Here is a 20972-nt window from a genome sequence, read left to right as displayed (position 1 = left end):
CTAGACCTGCTGACACACGCTCACTACACCTAGACCTGCTACACACACTCACTACACCTAGACCTGCTGACACACGCTCACCACACCTCCACCTGCTACACACGCTCACTACACCTCCACCTGCTACACACGCTCACTACACCTCCACCTGCTACACACGCTCACTACACCTCCACCTGCTACACACGCTCACTACACCTACACCTGCTGACACACGCTCACTACACCTACACCTGCTACACACGCTCACTACACCTCCACCTGCTACACACGCTCACTACACCTATACCTGCTACACACGCTCACTACACCTACACCTGCTGACACACGCTCACTACACCTAGACCTGCTGACACACGCTCACCACACCTCCACCTGCTACACACACTCACTACACCTACACCTGCTACACACGCTCACCACACCTCCACCTGCTACACACACTCACTACACCTCCACCTGCTACACACACTCACTACACCTACACCTGCTGACACACGCTCACTACACCTACACCTGCTACACACACTCACTACACCTCCACCTGCTACACACACTCACTACACCTACACCTGCTGACACACGCTCACTACACCTACACCTGCTACACACGCTCACTACACCTAGACCTGCTGACACACGCTCACCACACCTCCACCTGCTACACACGCTCACTACACCTCCACCTGCTACACACGCTCACTACACCTCCACCTGCTACACACGCTCACTACACCTCCACCTGCTACACACGCTCACTACACCTACACCTGCTGACACACGCTCACTACACCTACACCTGCTACACACGCTCACTACACCTCCACCTGCTACACACGCTCACTACACCTATACCTGCTACACACGCTCACTACACCTACACCTGCTGACACACGCTCACTACACCTAGACCTGCTGACACACGCTCACCACACCTCCACCTGCTACACACACTCACTACACCTACACCTGCTACACACGCTCACCACACCTCCACCTGCTACACACACTCACTACACCTCCACCTGCTACACACACTCACTACACCTACACCTGCTGACACACGCTCACTACACCTACACCTGCTACACACACTCACTACACCTCCACCTGCTACACACACTCACTACACCTACACCTGCTGACACACGCTCACTACACCTACACCTGCTACACACGCTCACTACACCTCCACCTGCTACAAACGCTCACTACACCTCCACCTTCTACACACACTCACTACACCTCCACCTGCTACACACGCTCACTACACCTATACCTGCTACACACACTCACTACACCTCCACCTGCTACACACGCTCACCACACCTCCACCTGCTACACACGCTCACTACACCTATACCTGCTACACACGCTCACTACACCTCCACCTGCTACACACGCTCAGCACACCTCCACCTGCTACACACGCTCACTACACCTACACCTGCTACACACGCTCACCACACCTACACCTGCTACACACGCTCACTACACCTCCACCTGCTGACACACGCTCACTACACCTACACCTGCTACACACGCTCACTACACCTACACCTGCTACACACGCTCACTACACCTTCACCTGCTACACACGCTCACCACACCTCCACCTGCTACACACACTCACTACACCTATACCTGCTACACACACTCAGTACACCTCCACCTGCTACACACGCTCACTACACCTATACCTGCTACACACGCTCACTACACCTCCACCTGCTACACACGCTCAGCACACCTCCACCTGCTACACACGCTCACTACACCTACACCTGCTACACACGCTCACCACACCTACACCTGCTACACACGCTCACTACACCTCCACCTGCTGACACACGCTCACTACACCTACACCTGCTACACACGCTCACTACACCTACACCTGCTACACACGCTCACTACACCTTCACCTGCTACACACGCTCACCACACCTCCACCTGCTACACACGCTCACTACACTACACCTGCTACACACACTCAGTACACCTCCACCTGCTACACACGCTCACTACACCTATACCTGCTACACACGCTCACTACACTACACCTGCTACACACACTCACTACACCTCCACCTGCTACACACGCTCACTACACCTATACCTGCTACACACGCTCACTACACTACACCTGCTACACACGCTCACTACACCTCCACCTGCTACACATGTAGAGAGAGAACGTGTGTGTGTGTGTGTGTGTGTGTGTGTGGAAGAGAGAGAGAGAGAGAGAGAGAGTGTGTGTGTGTGTGTGTGTGTGTGTGTGTGTGTTTGTGGAGTGTGTGTGTTGGTGTGTGTATGTGTGTGTTTGTGTGTGTTAGTGTGTGTGTGCGTGTGTGTGAGCATGTGTGTGTGTGTGTGTGTGTGTGTGTGTTTGTGGAGTGTGTGTGTTGGTGTGTGTATGTGTGTGTTTGTGTGTGTGTTAGTGTGTGTGTGCGTGTGTGTGAGCATGTGTGTGTGTGTGTATGTGTGTGTTGGTGTGTGTGTGCGTGTGTGTGCGTGTGAGCATGTGTGTGTATGTGTGTGAGCGTGTGTGTGTTTGTGTGAGCGTGTGTGCGTGTGTGTGTGTGTTGGTGTGTGTATGTGTGTGTTGGTGTGTGTGTTAGTGTGTGTGTGCGTGTGTGTGAGCATGTGTGTGTTTGTCTGTGTGTGTATGTGTGTGTGTGCGTGTGTGTGAGCATGTGTGTGTGTGCGTGTGTGTGTGGATGGTCAGCCAGCCACCAGGGTACAGGGACCTGCTCTTGTCATGACACCACATGCAAATTGTGAAAGTGGGACACCAGGTTCCTTCCAGTGCTGCAGGTCCAGAGAACTCCTGAAGGGGGAAGACAGGCGACGGCTATTAGACCTGGTCCATGTCTTCAGCTTGTAGGCCTGAGCACTGTCCCCAGCCCTGGTCCATGTCTTCAGCTTGTAGGCCTGAGCACTGTCTCCAGCCCTGGTCCATGTCTTCAGCTTGTAGGCCTGAGTACTGTCTCCAGCCCTGGTCCATGTCTTCAGCTTGTAGGCCTGAGCACTGTCTCCAGACCTGGTCCATGTGTTCAGCTTGTAGGCCTGAGTACTGTCTCCAGCCCTGGTCCGTGTCTTCAGCTTGTAGGCCTGAGCACTGTCTCCAGCCCTGGTCCATGTCTTCAGCTTGTAGGGCTGAACACTGTCTCCAGCCCTGGTCCGTGTCTTCAGCTTGTAGGCCTGAGCACTGTCTCCAGCCCTGGTCCATGTCTTCAGCTTGTAGGCCTGAGCACTGTCTCCAGCCCTGGTCCATGTCTTCAGCTTGTAGGCCTGAGCACTGTCTCCAGACCTGGTCCGTGTCTTCAGCTTGTAGGGCTGAGCACTGTCTCCAGCCCTGGTCCATGTGTTCAGCTTGTAGGCCTGAGTACTGTCTCCAGCCCTGGTCCATGTCTTCAGGTTGTAGGCCTGAGCACTGTCACCAGACCTGGTCCATGTCTTCAGCTTGTAGGGCTGAGCACTGTCTCCAGCCCTGGTCCATGTGTTCAGCTTGTAGGCCTGAGTACTGTCTCCAGCCCTGGTCCATGTCTTCAGGTTGTAGGCCTGAGCACTGTCACCAGACCTGGTCCATGTCTTCAGCTTGTAGGCCTGAGCACTGTCTCCAGCCCTGGTCCATGTCTTCAGCTTGTAGGCCTGAGTACTGTCTCCAGCCCTGGTCCATGTCTTCAACTTGTAGGCCTGAGCACTGTCTCCAGACCTGGTCCATGTGTTCAGCTTGTAGGCCTGAGTACTGTCTCCAGCCCTGGTCCATGTCTTCAGCTTGTAGGCCTGAGCACTGTCTCCAGCCCTGGTCCATGTCTTCAGCTTGTAGGCCTGAGCACTGTCTCCAGCCCTGGTCCATGTCTTCAGCTTGTAGGCCTGAGTACTGTCTCCAGCCCTGGTCCATGTCTTCAGCTTGTAGGCCTGAGCACTGTCTCCAGCCCTGGTCCGTGTCTTCAGCTTGTAGGGCTGAGCACTGTCTCCAGCCCTGGTCCATGTCTTCAGCTTGTAGGCCTGAGCACTGTCTCCAGCCCTGGTCCATGTCTTCAGCTTGTAGGCCTGAGCACTGTCTCCAGCCCTGGTCCGTGTCTTCAGCTTGTAGGCCTGAGCACTGTCTCCAGCCCTGGTCCGTGTCTTCAGCTTGTAGGCCTGAGCACTGTCTCCAGCCCTGGTCCGTGTCTTCAGCTTGTAGGCCTGAGCACTGTCTCCAGCCCTGGTCCGTGTCTTCAGCTTGTAGGCCTGAGCACTGTCTCCAGCCCTGGTCCGTGTCTTCAGCTTGTAGGCCTGAGCACTGTCTCCAGCCCTGGTCCATGTCTTCAGCTTGTAGGCCTGAGCACTGTCTCCAGCCCTGGTCCATGTCTTCAGGTTGTAGGCCTGAGCACTGTCACCAGCCCTGGTCCATGTCTTCAGCTTGTAGGCCTGAGCACTGTCTCCAGCCCTGGTCCATGTCTTCAGCTTGTAGGCCTGAGCACTGTCTCCAGCCCTGGTCCATGTCTTCAGCTTGTAGGCCTGAGCACTGTCTCCAGCCCTGGTCCATGTCTTCAGCTTGTAGGCCTGAGCACTGTCTCCAGCCCTGGTCCATGTCTTCAGCTTGTAGGCCTGAGTACTGTCTCCAGCCCTGGTCCATGTCTTCAGCTTGTAGGCCTGAGCACTGTCTCCAGCCCTGGTCCGTGTCTTCAGCTTGTAGGGCTGAGCACTGTCTCCAGCCCTGGTCCATGTCTTCAGCTTGTAGGCCTGAGCACTGTCTCCAGCCCTGGTCCATGTCTTCAGCTTGTAGGCCTGAGCACTGTCTCCAGCCCTGGTCCGTGTCTTCAGCTTGTAGGCCTGAGCACTGTCTCCAGCCCTGGTCCGTGTCTTCAGCTTGTAGGCCTGAGCACTGTCTCCAGCCCTGGTCCGTGTCTTCAGCTTGTAGGCCTGAGCACTGTCTCCAGCCCTGGTCCGTGTCTTCAGCTTGTAGGCCTGAGCACTGTCTCCAGCCCTGGTCCATGTCTTCAGCTTGTAGGCCTGAGCACTGTCTCCAGCCCTGGTCCATGTCTTCAGCTTGTAGGCCTGAGCACTGTCTCCAGCCCTGGTCCATGTCTTCAGCTTGTAGGCCTGAGCACTGTCACCAGCCCTGGTCCATGTCTTCAGCTTGTAGGCCTGAGCACTGTCTCCAGCCCTGGTCCATGTCTTCAGCTTGTAGGCCTGAGCACTGTCTCCAGCCCTGGTCCATGTCTTCAGCTTGTAGGCCTGAACACTGTCTCCAGCCCTGGTCCATGTCTTCAGCTTGTAGGCCTGAACACTGTCTCCAGCCCTGGTCCATGTCTTCAGCTTGTAGGCCTGAGCACTGTCTCCAGCCCTGGTCCGTGTCTTCAGCTTGTAGGCCTGAACACTGTCTCCAGCCCTGGTCCGTGTCTTCAGCTTGTAGGCCTGAGCACTGTCTCCAGCCCTGGCCCGTGTCTTCAGCTTGTAGGGCTGAGCACTGTCTCCAGCCCTGGTCCGTGTCTTCAGCTTGTAGGGCTGAGCACTGTCTCCAGCCCTGGTCCGTGTCTTCAGCTTGTAGGCCTGAGCACTGTCCCCAGCCCTGGTCCGTGTCTTCAGCTTGTAGGCCTGAGCACTGTCTCCAGCCCTGGTCCATGTCTTCAGCTTGTAGGCCTGAGCACTGTCACCAAGCAGCGAAGACAACTCGTCCATGGAAGTCACTTGTGAAGTTTAAACACGTGCTTAAGACAGGAAAGCCAGGGTCTTATCTGTTATGTCAACAAGCAGCACTTCCGGGAGCTGCTGCAGGTGAACACATCATATAGCGGGGCTAGGAGGGTGTGGTCGCACCTGCCTCCAGTCGGCATCCCTGGCTCAGATATGGGTTGAAGTGTGGCTGCACCCTAACAAAGACACCCCAGGGACAAGGAGAGTGCAAGACACAGCACCATTTCTGCCCGACAAGAAACGAAGTAGACGTACGTCTGTTGTTACTGTTTGTTCTAATGGCTTGAAGCTGTGTTGTTCTGATAAACATGGCGTTGAGCCGCTATATCCATCGACGCTGTATCTCCGGGCCAGGGGAGCTCGTCTGTGGCTCAGACCTGTCACATGTACCTTCGGGAAAACTCGAGCTGCGTATTGCTGGATGTGGATACCGGGTACATTCACTGAATGTTCCGCTTCCGGTGTGGCAAGATGGCGGCGCGAATTCACATTTGCGGCGGCCTCACCCAGTACCGTCCATGCAGGGTCTTCGTCCACGTCTGCGTCTAACTTTTGTCTTCGTTTGACGGCTGGGAGAGCTGGCGCTGGATCGGCTGGGAGAGCGGGCCAGGCTAAGCTAACTGCTAGCCCACGCAGACCGGCGGTTCCGATAACACCGAGGGCGGTCTGGCGGCGGCCTCGCCTGGCGCTGACCGTGGTGGTTTTGATGTCGTGGTGAGGAGTGTGGGGAGGTGTGTCTGGCTGGGAGAGCTTGGTCTGCTTCGTCCGGTGGGCCCAGGGACCACGGCCCCTGCCTGTGGGCTAAGCTAACTGCTAGCCCACGCAGACCGACGGTTCCGACAGTCATCCTGGCTGGCGTTCGTTCCCTTGCACAGTGATGTTTTGTTTACTTTTGATACATGTGTTTGTCTGGACGTGTGTGTTCTTGTAGTTTTTGGATGTGTTTTTGTCTTTTTGTTGTGCTGCTGTGGGTTGGGGGGGGACGGCATTTCATTTCATTTCAGTGCATTGAGTGAAATGACATACAGTATTCCTGATTCCTGATTCCTGAATCATCCTACTCCAGTCTGACGTCACAACTGGTGTTTTGATTTAGGAATTAAACCTGTGCTCTTTGAAACAAATATATAATCTATCTATCTATCTATCTATCTATCTATCTATCTATCTATCTATCTATCTATCTATCTATCTATCTATCTATCTATCTATCTATCTATCTATCTATCTATCTATCTATCTATCTATCTATCTAGCTGTCTGTCTGTCTGTCTGTCTGTCTGTCTGTCTGTCTGTCCATTTAACACAGATGTGTCAGCACAGTTGACAGTAGAACATTCTAGGACAGTACAAAGACAAGCCTACATCCACAAGAAAAACACCAAGCCATTCCTGAACATGAGTACATGTGCTAGGCCTGTTTCAGTGAATGCTGGGAATCACTCGAGCAGAAGTGTTGCCACAGCCAATAAGTCAGCAGGGACGGATGGAGAATGGGAGGCTGGACAGTGGTAGCCAGGCAGCAAACCCTCCTCCTGCTCACATCGCATCAGCGTTGCCCTTCCTCACCAGGCTCCTGCCTCTGACAACACCGCACGTCTGATGACTCGGGACAATATGGATTTGACAATGATCTGAAATCTCCCTGTAATCCGCATGCAGACTGCCAAGTTCACTAGCGCCTCACGAGCGTACAAGCCCTGTCTTACTGCCCCCCAGCATGTCAAGCACAAGGTGGCCTGAGTCACCACCAAAGTGATGTGGGAACTCTGCTACCAGAACTTGTGAGGTTAACCCTTCCATCTGACTGTGCCAGTCTGTATAAATGGCAGCTAACAGTCACTTGGGGGCATCACTAGGCATCAGCTTCTTTACTGCGTAATCTGGGATGTTGAGGTTAGCATTCTCCATGCTGAGCAGGGTTTTCCTTCATTCTAGCAGATTATAGGAAGTCTAAGTCAGTGTTTGTTGTGAATAGGTCTGGGAATAAGGCGTCTTTTCAATAACTCAAAGGGAATTTTACCATGAGCCCTGAAGAAGGCCTTCGGCTGGACAGGTCTGCATAAGGTGCACGTACATAAGGAGTACGTGCATAGGATGTACGTACATAAGGAGTATGTACATAAGGAGTACGTACATAAGGAGTACATACATAAGGAGTATGTACATAAGGAGTACGTACATAAGGAGTATGTACATAAGGTATACGTACATAAGGAGTACCTACATAAGGACTACGTACATAAGGTGTACGTACATAAGGAGTACGTGCATAAGATGTACGTACATAAGGAGTACGTACATAAGGTGTACATACATAAGGAGTACGTACATAAGGTGTACGTACATAGGGAGTACGTACATAAGGTGTACATACATAAGGAGTACGTGCATAAGGAGTACATGCATAAGGAGTACGTGCATAAGGTGTACGTACATATGGAGTACGTACATAAGGAGTACCTACATAAGGAATACATACATAAGGAGTACGTACATAAGGAGTACGTACATAATGTGTACGTACATAAGGTGTACTAGCATAAGGAGTACGTACATAAGGAGTACGTACATAAGGAGTATGTACATAAGGAGTATGTACATAAGGAGTACGTACATAAGGAGTACCTACATAAGGAATACCTACATAAGGAGTACATACATAAGGTGTACGTACATAAGGAGTACCTACATAAGGAGTACATACATAAGGAGTACGTGCATAAGGAGTATGTACATAAGGAGTATGTACATAAGGAGTACGTACATAAGGAGTACGTACATAAGATGTACGTACATAAGGAGTATGTACATAAGGAGTATGTACATAAGGAGTATGTACATAAGGAGTACGTACATAAGGAAAACGTACATAAGGAGTAGGTACATAAGGAGTACGTACATAAGGAGTAGGTACATAAGGAGTATGTACATAAGGTGTATGTACATAAGGAGTACGTACATAAGGAGTAGGTACATAAGGAGTATGTACATAAGGAGTACGTACATAAGGAGTAGGTACATAAGGAGTGGGATAAGAGGCCACATCTACATGTTAATGGGGGAATAAAGTGCATCTGAACTCTGCTGTGCTTCGTGAATCACCTGCAGAGATGACACAGCGTTGCCAGTTGGAAATGTCGGCTCATTACAACTTGGTAACTAATGCCCCCCCCCCCTCTCCTCCTTTCTTTTCCTCCCCAGTTGTGTCCGGCCAATTACCCCACTCTTCCGAGCTACTCCGGTCGCTGCTGATCCGGGAGGGCTGCAGACATGCCTCCTCCCATCCATGTGGAGTCACCAGCCGCTTCTTTTCACCTGACAGTGAGGAGTTTCACCAGGGGGGCGTAGCACGTGGGAGGATCACACTATTCCCCCCAGTTCCCCCTCGCCCCTGAACAGGCCCCCCGACCGGCCAGAGGAGGCGCCAGTGTAGCGATCAGGACACATACCCACAGCTTCCCACCCGCAGACACGGCCAATTGTGTCTGTATCCAAGCCAGAGGTAAGACGGGGATTCGAACCGGGATCCCCGTGTTGGTTGGTAGGCAACGGAATAAGACCGCCCCGCCACCCGGACGCCTCACAACGTGGTAGGGGACTTAACTAAGGTAATACTTTTTACTCAGGAATACTACAGTAGTATTAGGGAAGAGCGCCATGATGACCAGGCAACAGAGGGTAGATGAGTTGGGCTTTTCTAGCTACAACAGCCACTCAAACTGCTCCACAATCAGTGAATGCCCCACATTCACCCATGCAGCCCCCCACCCATGCACACACATACACACACACACACACACACACACACACACACACACACACACACACACACACACACACACACACACACACACTCGCACACCAACGGCAGTGTCAACCATGCCAGCTCACCGGGGGCAGTTAGGGTTTAGGCGTCTTGCTCGAGTACACACCAGGAAGCAGGAACATTTATCTGTGGTTTTACTTCGTGTACTTGCATCCATGAAATGAAACCAAATGTTGTTTCCCCAGTCCCCAGCCAACAGCAGTACAACACAAAGACAAAAACACATCCAAGAACTACAACAACACATATATCCAAACTACACAAATCAAATCAAAGCAAATACAACAACACATATGGCCAAAAAATAAACAAATCATTGTACAAGGGAACGAACGCCAGCCAGGATGACTGTCAGAACCGCCGGTCTGCATGGGCTAGCAGCTAGCTTAGCCTGCCCCGCTTCCCCGTCCTGTCAGACCGCCCTCGGTGTTTCCTCTTCGGGCGCAGCTCCGGGCAGGGCCGGAAGCGCCTCCACATTTTTGCAAGGAGGAGCCGAGGATCTAACCGGCAATCCTCCGGTTACCAGACGGCCTGCTCTACCGCCGAGCCACTGTCGCCCCACCACTTCTGCCCTTTCCTCGCCCGCTGGGCCGCAGGGTATTTCTGGCAGAGGTGCAGGAAGCAGAGTCCGGACCGGGCCTGGCTCTGATCTAAAGGGATGTGAGGTCCTTTCTGCTAACACATATCTTAACACAGAACGTGGAGGCTTGCTTGTTGTCGAACATACTCTGTGGCGGTGCCTTGTTTGTTTGTCGTACAAGCACAGACATTCATTAACCAATTAAAACCTCAAGGCTTCAGACAACAAAGCAGGGGGCAGTTGCACCAGCTGTATGTGTAGCTGTCACCTCAGTATTTACTAAGGAAGAATTTAGATCCCAGTAAGTAAAAACGTGTTGCGCTCTCCTACCAGCTGTTAGTAAGAACTCCGTTGTTAGTAAATTCTCACACATGAAATCCAGCAGGTGTAGTCATTGGGTGTAGCTAACGGAACTGTAAAGTTTTATCAAAACAACCGCAATAACAATTAATCTAATTTAAGCGAGAACTAAAAAGTGGCTATGACTGGCTTCCATTGGAACTGTTTTGTGAACATGGGGAAAACATTAGCCGTTGGCACATTTCACACGATGGACTGCTCCCCCCCAGGTTTGGACTTAGGGCCTCTTTACCCGACACTGGCTCCTGAGGCAGGTGTACCGTTCCATATTAACGTGTGGATGCTTTTCGGTTGCGTGGCTGCTGTGATGTTTGCCTAGTAACAGATGGCTTCACTATCTACAACATTTGCAACCCAAATTAGTAAATCTCTAGTTTACAGAATTTGCAGAAAACTTGCTAAGAACTTCACAAACAAGCTTAGTTATGAACATATGAATGACTTGTGCAACCCTGTCCTGGTCATGAAGCAGCATTATGGACCTGTTTAGGAGGCAAAGTACAGGTGAAGAAGGTACGGGAAACTTAACTTCATGCACAAAAAGAGAAAGGTTTCTCATATTATGCCATGATATAAAGCTAGTGAGTCTTGTTCTAACACATGTCATGTAATCTTAGGTTTTGACTTGGGGATTGTGGTTGATACCAGAGACCAATACTCAGTGTGTTGAGAGGGTAACTAATCATTGTTAAACCCAGTGCCATACAGTATCTTAGCATGGCATGTTGTTCCACAGATCCAAAAGTGAGAAGCGTTTCCTTCCAAGTGTTTCCACTTGTTGTCAGAAAGGTCACATGTTCTTTCCCACTTCCTCAAATCATCGGTGTAAGCAGCCATGCAGGTTCACTACAAGCACTTCATCTAACCTCCACGTTATTTCATATTAGCAGCAGAACATGAACCTGAGAGGGGAAGGAGAGCAAAATTAAAACTATTATTTATGAAGGGGAGAGGGGTCTGTTGCCTTGAATGATACATAAGGAGCAATAGGAGCAAAACCTGAAATTGTGTGAGGATGAGAGTACCTGCCCAACAAAAGCACATGGTTGAACCTGAGTTTTAGCTCATGATCCCTTGGTAAAGGTCTTCCGTGAGCTTAGAGCACCGTCGTCAACCTGCTTGTTAGCCACACCAACTGTGCTTCTTTTTCAAACTGTGATCTGCCTTTTCTCCCACATTTGGCTGCTATGGTTAAGATGTAAAAGGTCTATACAACTTGAAACCTTTCACCCGTTTGCTGGTAGGTGCAGGTGAAAGTTTGTCGACAATTCTGTGCATGTGGTTGACATTTATCCATGGTAAATCTTGCAGGCATCGCGAAAAATAGGCCATTGTCAACAGCACACGCCAACAAATAGGAAACTGGTGTGACCACTGCAGTAGAAACCGGAAGTCAGTGGACTACAGTTATGCACAGAGTCGATTCCACGCTTTAAAGGCAGAACAAATAGGATTTGTCGGGTACGGTTTGTAAATCACATAGTCAACGTTGGCCCCTCCCGCCCCCTGGCCACAGTTGCCAGAACACATCCCAGTGTACAGGCCAACTCCGCGTCGCTCTTCATCCCCATCCTCTCCCTCAGTGCTCGCCAGCGGGTGAAAGCCAACCCCAGATTCACTCTCGTTCTGGAACGAGCTCTGTCCGCTTGGCGTTTCACCTCGCTATGGGTTAGTCTCATATTACGTCACATATCATGTGACGGCAGCACATCCGCCATGGTGGAGGACAACGGCTCCAATCCATAGTGTAAACTACTAATAAGACATGTTAGCCCCTAGCTAACGGGTCTGACCCTTTAGCCGAGCGGTTGGTGATGTCGTCTTGTGGTGCAGTACACCCCGTATCGAATCCCGCACCGGGCAAGAAAATAAGCGGTTACCATTGGTGGCAGCGGTGGGATTCGGAAGTGTGCAGATGCTCAGAAGTCTCTTCGGAGCGCGGGAATAACAAAGCGCGAGGGCGCGCTTCCGGGGAGGGTGACGACTGTAAACTACTAATAAGGCCCGTTAGCCCCTAGCTAACGGGTTTGACCCTTTAACCGAGCGGTTAGTGATGTCACCTTGTGGTACAGTACACCCCGTATCGAATCCCGCATCGGGCAAGAAAATAGGCGGTTACAGTAGGATACTGTGTTGCTGTCACTGTGCGGTGCTAAACGTTTTCTGAGCAGTCAGAGTGGACAGAATTTGTTTCAAGGTATGATTCATACAGAATAGCTGTGGTGGTGCCATATTTTACACTGGTTAATTTCTGCGCTGAGAATGAGAACTTCAGTGTGAACAGTGGTTGCTGTGCTATAGCTGTCCTCCAACATGGCGGAGCTGTTCGTTGTCGCTGAAAATGTCACGTGATTGAGAATAACCCATATTTGCGTCTTTTCGGCGCTGTGTCCACTATTGTCGTAGCTTCCCCCTACGATCTCGATCTGGCACCTGGTCGCTGCGTTTTTACACAGTCCCGCTGCCCAAAGGTTAAGGCCCAGAAACGCCCCGTACACAGCAAAACGAGACGAATAAGAAAGTACAGGCAGAGGGCAGGGTCGCTGCAGATACAGACACCGCCACACGTGTCTAGTGGCTCATAAGTGATGACTGGGAGGGTTTATACTGTATGAGTCTATACACTGATTTTTAAGAAAATCCTACTCCTCCTTCCACCTTTAAACTTTGAAAAAGGCATTGTTTCCTTTTTTCAGTTAATGGCAAAAACGGAAACGAGCAGGTACAAACATGACGAAATAAATAGTTACAAAATAAAATAAATCATTATAGTTTAAAAAGTATTAAGATAAAGAGTATCAACTTCGTAGAGTTTTAGTTGTTTTCAAATCAACACTAGAAAAGAAGATGCATATAGATGAGCCAGGATATATAATGTAGCGAATTCGGGGGACAACGCAACCACAAGAACTGCCGCGGCCGGGACGCGAACCCGTATCGCCCGCACCGCAGGAGGCATCGCTAACCGCTAGACTAAAGGGTCAGACACGCCGGCCAGCGGCCAGCTTGTCTTCTTATCCATGCACGTTACAATAGGAACCTAAATTCACGTGACAAATTTGCATACGGCGCGGGAAACCAGTCGCAGGTCCTGGGAGTTGGGCAATAAATGGAGACTAAAGGTTCCTTATGTCGTCTCATATTTTTAAGACTCAACAGCAAAACACGACATGGTACCAGGACTTGCCGAACTTATGTTAGACTCGTGAACAGACGGGTTAAGTGGCCAAAAAGTTGGACGACGAACGGCAAGTACTGACGTTAGCCGCTAGCGCTATCAGTGTTAGCTCATGCTAGTGACGGCACGCGGGTGCGGAAAGCGCGCCTGGAGAAGATGGCGCGTCTCTTAAAGCCTCCGCCTGAAGTAAAGTTGACGGGGAACGTTGAAGAAGAATGGAGGAAGCTCAAGCAGCGGTTCGACCTGTATGTGGCTGCAATTAGGGGCGACAAAATGGAAGACGCACAAAAGGTTGCGTTGTTGCTAACGGTGGCTGGTGCAGACGCATGGGGTGTCTTCAGCAGCATGCAGCTGACGGAGGAGGAACGGGTGGGGTTGGATGGGGTGGTGGTGGTGGTGGTGGAGAGATTTGCAGCCTTTTGCATTCCAAAGAAAAAGGAGACATATGAAAGGTATGTTTTTCAATAGCAGGTCACAGACCGAGTCAGAAACTGTTGAAGAATTTATTATGGACCTTAATTGAAAAGTCAGTCGTGCAGTTTTGGCGGTTTAGCTGACTCGCTGGTCCGTGACAGGATAGTGATGGGGTGGGCGACAAGAATCTGAGAGAAAAATTACTTGGACAAGCTGACTTGACGCTAGAGAAAGCGATACAAGTGTGTCAGGCAAGAGAACTGACACAGAATAGACTGAAAAGCATGGGCCGTAGTCAGCTGAAAGACACAGTCATGGAAATAGACTGTGCAACTAAGCACAAAGCAAAGCAGCAGAGTGGCGAGAAGCACGAAAAGAGCAAGTGGCAGAGTCCAGAGACGAGGCACTGCTCGCGCAGTGGTGGGGAACACAGTTCCAACAATGTCCGGCGTTCAGAAAGGAATGTCAAAAGTGTGGCAGAAAGAACAACTTCGCCAGGGTCTGCAAACAGATCCAGAGAAAGATCCACTGTATCGACAAAGACGACAGTGACACTGCAGGTGCCCTCTTCGTGGGAATGGTCTACAGTGCGGTGAAGGATGAGGACTGGACTGCCAAGGACACTGTAAATGGAACAAACATCTGTTTCAAGCTGGACACAGGCGGCGCACAGGCCAACATAATGGCTGAAACTGACCTGGCCAGGGTGGAGATTCCAGTCATTGTGAACACCAAGAACCAAGTGAAACCTACGAAATAATGCAATGGGTACATGCACTTTGGTAATGTCCATAAAAGGTGAGCGATATGGTGTGCCTTTTGTAATTGTGCAAGGTAGCAAGCCACCCATAGTTGGGCTTAAACCATGCAATGCATTAGGTCTGGTGAAGCGTGCTCATGAGGTAAAAAATGAAGGTGACAAGGGCACAGGGAATGTAGAGGATGATTATGCCGATGTTTTTCAGGGAATTGGGAAACTTAAAGTCACTCACAAAATTGAGCTAGAAAAACCAGTCATTCGTGCAGCTAGGAAGGTACCACTAGCTCTACGGGGTAAACTAAAAGCAGAGCTGAACAGACTAGAATCCTTGGACATAGTAGAGAAAAGAGAGACCTACTGAGTGAGCACACTCACTCATTCTAGTGGAGAAAAAGGATGACTCACTTAGGCTATGTATGGATCCCACAGAGTTAAACAGATATTCAAAACGAGAACACTACTAGCAGCCTACAAGACGGGACGTATTTGGTGACATAGCAGGCGCAAAATACTTTTCTAAACTAGATGTGCCCTCAGGGTTTTGGCAGATAAGTCTAGATGAAGAGAGTGTCAAACTCTGTACATTCAATACTCCATTCAGAAGGTATTCTTTCAAAAGAGTACCTTTTGGGCTGGCTTCTGCACCTCAGGTGTTTCATAGAACAATCCAGGTGTCGAGGTATACATTGATGACATATTGACACGGGGCAGTACAATTGAGGAGCATGACCAGAGGCTGAAAATGGCACTAGACCCAGCCAGAACCAGTGGCTTGAAACTGAATGCAGGCAAATGTCAGTACAGACAAACAGAAATCACTTTTCTTAGTGAAAGCTGACACAAGATGGTGTAGAATTTGACCAAAGCAAAGTCACAGCCATTAGGCATATGCCTGCGCCAACCGACAAAGAGGGTGTTCAGAGATTTATTGGTATGGTAAACTATGTAGGCAAGTTTAAACATAACCTCTCAAGCCACACCAGTCAGATGAGAGGTCTACTAGTCAAAACTTCTGACTCGAGTTGGGACAGTAACCATCAGGGAGAGTTTGGTGAGCTGAAAGACTTGATAGTGAAAGCACCCTTTCTTAACGTTCTATGATGAAAAACGTCAAACCAAAATTTCAACAGATGCATGTAAATCAGGTTTAGGTGCAGTGTTGCTGCAGAGATGCAACACCCGATGGCACCCAGTAGTTTATGCCTCAAGAGCATTGACAACCTCAGAGTGCAATTACGCACCGATAGAAAAGGAAGCTTTAGCTCTTGCATACGGGTGTTGAAAAGTTTCATGTGTTCATCTATGGTAAAGAAGTTTCGGCTGAAACAGACCACAAGCCACTAGTGGCCATAACAAAAAAAGGCCTAGCGAACACACCACCTAGGGTGCAAAGGTTGTTCCTTAAAATGCAGAAATATGACATTGACTTTGAATACAGCGACTATCAGCTTGAATGCTGATATACAGCGACTATCAGCTTGAATGCTGATAGTCGTTGATCTGGAAATTTTCCACTGGCCTCTCGCCTATGCTCTGCTAACTTGGTCTCAAGTAAGGTTTCATTACATAGACAGAAAAAAAAACACAAACACTGATTCTATTACTCTGGTCCAGCATAACACAGGCCGTTGACCTTATGGAGGGGCTCCGATGTTCAGATGTACCCCTACTACGTGAACGCATCATTGAGGTACCGATCTGCGACTGGCTTGTCGCCCCAGCTCTCCAGACAGACAGAACTATATTTGGTTAGCAAGCTGAACTTTGATTATAATACCAATTTGCTATGCAAAAAAAAAAAAGGCCAGCAGTGCCTTTTTTGTCTGAGGGAGCTGGCTAAGTTCAGTGTCGACAGGTCGCTGTTGACTTAGTTCTACAGATCTTTCATTGAGTCGGTTATTACTTTTTCTTTTATCGGTTGGTATGCCTCTCTCAACCTTAAACAAAAAAAAGTGCACTAACAGAGGTGATCAAGGTCTGCAGTAGCATCACAGGTACCCGACAGAAAAGTCTGTCTGGTTTATACAACGAGCGGATGTTAAGGAAAGCAGAATCCATCCTGTCTGACAACACCACCCCCTGCACCTGGAGTTCCAGACCTTGTTTTCTGATTTCTGCTTCAGATACCCAGTAGTAAAAAGCAATAGATACAAACACTCCTTCATTCCCTCAGCCATGTCACTGCTAAACTCCAAGAGTAAGAGCTAATACCAGCTGCACCGTGATAAACACTGTTGACTGTTGCACTGGTTTTTGCTGGCTTTGTTCTCCTCACTACATGTTGTATATATTTGCCTTATGTGTTCTGTGGAGTTTTTGTGTGTTTGAATGTTGCCGCTGCTACACAACAATTGCCCCTCTGGGGACAAATAAAAACCTACTTGACTTGACTATACTGGCCGGGTATGGGTTCGGACATAGAGCAGACCATGCGTTCACGTGAAACCTGTCAGAAACCTAGGGCCAAGCAGGCAAAAGAGCCCATGTGGGTTGAGAATAATGAGGTGTGTAAAGCATGGAGCAAAGTGGGCATAGATCTGTTTGAGCTAGAAGGGAAAACCTACGTGCTTGTGGTTGACTATTTCTCAAACTACCCAGAGACGGTGCTCCTGAAAAACACAACAGCATCTCAGGTTATCACATATATCAAGTCCTTTTTTGCGCGTCGTGGCCTATGTCATGACTGATAATGGACCACCACAGTTCAGCTGTGAGGAGTTCCACAACTTTGCAAAGACCTATGAGTTCAAACATGTGACGTCGAGTCCAAAGTGTCCACCGTCTAATGGTCTCATTGAAAACAGAGTGAAAATTGTCAAGTTGCTAATCAAGAAAGCTGCTGATTCTAAAACTGATCCTTATTTAGCACCAGGCGCGGATCTACGGGGTGGCAACAGGGGTGGCAGCTGCCACCTCTGGGACACAGTCTTGCCACCCCTGTTGCCACCCCATTTATAAATCAGATAATATGTTTTTAAAGTATATTTTATGTACATGCATGGTGAAGGCCAATGAGACCCGCACCAAGCTCATCTCAAACAGTAGAGAACAAAATACATTCGATGAAATCCGAGTTTTGAATAATAATACGTTTAAAATAATGTCCATTGCCCCCCTCCTTGAACCTCATGCCACCCCTTTGCCACCCCAGGAGAAAATCTCTAGATCCGCCACTGTGTAGCACTACTGAACTACAGGTCAACTCCACTGTCACACAGGCGGTCGCTAGCTGAACTGCTGTTCAATAGACAGTTAAAAACCCGGATGCCACAATTACTGGAAAGACAAGGGGTTAGTGGAGAGAAAACAAAAAGACAAACAGAAACAGAAAAGAAATGATGACAGAGGGTCAAAAGAACTGAGCATTAATTTTGTCCTATTGCATAGCCTGATAAATCTGCATTTCAAATATTTAAGCGCAAGTTTGCCAAATATGCCCAAATGCTTTGCCTGGAACATAAATTCGGGGCAGCTAAGTGGGTTCCACTGAATGAGAGTCAACATATCAATCAGTCAATAACCAGTTCCAATAAACTGGCATATGGTACCCACCCTAGGTTGACTTTTCGTGTCAGCCTTTGGTGTTATAAATTGTACATAATTGCTGGAGCAGCAGTGTGTCATGTGGATTTGAAACTTGCCGGCTCTGAAGAAATTAAAGCCACTTCATTTTTTTGTCTTGTACAGCTGTGTTTTTGTTACAATGGATGTGTCTTCTGCATATAACCCCAACTATTGTGTAGGAGCAACGAGCAGCTGCAGCACCCGGGGACCAACTCCAGTTCTTCTTTCCATTGCCTTGCTCAGGGGCCCAGGCAGGAGTATTAACCCTAACATGCATGTCTTTTTGATGGTGGGAGGAAACCGTAGCTCCTGGAGGAGGAAACCCACGCAGACACAGGGAGAACATGCAAACTCCACACAGAACGGTTCTGGGACGGCCTGGGGTTCGAACCCAGGACCTTCTTGCTGTGAGGTGACAGTGCTAACCAGTGGGACACCGTGCTGCCTATTAATGTTAAGCTAAAGTGTAGCACACTTAACTTTGTGCTGGCCTCAATACACATACAAACACAAACACACAAGCACACACGCACAATATACACACACATTTGCATGTGTGATGCCCATAAATATATGCACTTACGCACAGCAGACTCAGCCTTTCTCCTGTCAAGAGAAATATTAGAAACACAGTTTACTTGTGGGTCAAATCTATCATAGCTAAACTGCACGCTGAACGCTTAAACTTTTCACGTTGTGTAGGCTACATGAGCAAAGGCCTACGTAGCCTACAAGCATGTCTGAGTATTTCTGTATGTGTGTGTTTGTGTGTGTGTCTGTTGTTGAATTTTAATCTTTATGTGGACCAGCTGAAGTTTTTGGCCATCAGAGTGAGGACGTTTTTGCATAGTGAGGACATTTGGGCCGGTCCTCACTTCTTTGAGGGTCTATTTTAGGGGCAGAATTTGAGTTTAGGGCTAAAATTAGAATGAGGATTGGGTTAGGATTGGTTAAAGTTGGGGTAAGGGTTAAATGTACACATGTAGTTCTGATGATTAAAGCAGCAGTAGGCAAAACTTCTCAACTTTCCCGCCCGAGTGTTTCCAAGTGGTATTATTGTTTGTGGCGCTGTCGCAAAGACATCCGGCTCTCTTTCCGTTTATTAGAACCCTGGCTACTGTCCAAACCAAGAAACAACCAGAAGAATCCCATCTTGAAGTAGAAACACCGATCACAGTACTACGACAAAGGCAGAGTAAAACATCTGGTAGTATTAACAAGTAGGCGGGTTGTGTTGCTTACGGATCCAGTAGCAAGAATGCCAACTGAAAGTCAGTCTGGAACTCTGTTTCCACCTAGCTGGGGTTCGATACAACGCTGGGACCTTTGATTAACCTTAATCAAATCTCAACCTAACCTTAACCTAATCATAGCCGGTAGCTAACCTGTTCCCATGCAAACGCTTTCATCTAGCCAGGGGGAAACAGAGTTGGATACAACAGCGGAGCTCGCTCCATCGAGTTCACTCTTGCTTTACTTCTGTGTCTGTCGCTCTCCCTCTTCACCTCCTCTTTCAACAGGGTTATTTTACTCTTGCCGTGCAGTTTCCACTGTCACTTCAGTTGTTCTACCGTCCGCCATTTCCGCTACTGGGGATGGCTACCGATAGCTACCAGGGAAAATAAAAGCCCTACCCTCTTCCTTCTTTACTTGTGCAATGGCTGACACACTTCCTTTATGCTGAAAATCGTGCTTTCATTTTCCTGCGAGCTCGTACCCAATGGCAGACTGAATCGACTCTGTGCATAACTGTAGTCCCCTGACTTCCGGTTTTCCACTGCAGTGGTCATACGAGTTTCCTGTTTGTTGGCGTGTGCTGTTGACTGTGGCATATTTTTCGCGATGTCTGCAAGAAATGTCAACCACAAGCACAGAATTGTCGACAAACTCTCACCTGCAAATACCAGCAAACGGGTGAAACGTTTCAAGTTGTACATATCAAGTTACATCCACAATTATGAGGATGAGGATCCTCATCCCTCAAGTTATATCCACGATTATGAGGATGAGGATCCTCATCCCTCAAGTTATGTCCACAATTATTAGGATGAGGATCCTCATCCCTCAAGTCCCTCAAGTTATGTCCACAATTATGAGGATGAGGATCCTCATCCCTCAAGTTATGTCCACAATTATTAGGATGAGGATCCTCATCCCTCAAGTCCCTCAAGTTATATCCACGATTATGAGGATGAGGATCCTCATCCCTCAAGTTATGTCCACAATTATTAGGATGATTATCCTCATCCCTCAAGTTGTCCACAATTATGAGGATGAGGATCCTCATCCCTCAAGTTATGTCCACAATTATGAGGATGAGGATCCTCATCCCTCAAGTTACTGTGGACGTAACTTGATATGTACAACTTGAAACTTGTCACCCGTTTGCTGGTAGGTGCAGGTGAAAGAGTGTGGACAGTTGTGTGCATGTGGTTGACATTTATCCATGGCAAATCTTGCAGGCATCGCGAAAATATGCCATTGTCAACAGCACACGCCAACAAACAGGAAACTAGTATGACCACTGCAGTAGAAACCGGAAGTCAGTGGACTACAGTTGTGCACAGAGCCGACTGCATAGTGAAAGCGGGGTTTACAG

This window comes from Lampris incognitus, chromosome 16 (assembly GCF_029633865.1).
Source record: "Lampris incognitus isolate fLamInc1 chromosome 16, fLamInc1.hap2, whole genome shotgun sequence".
Taxonomy (NCBI): Eukaryota; Metazoa; Chordata; class Actinopteri; order Lampriformes; family Lampridae; genus Lampris; species Lampris incognitus.
This window is presented reverse-complemented; position numbering follows the sequence as displayed.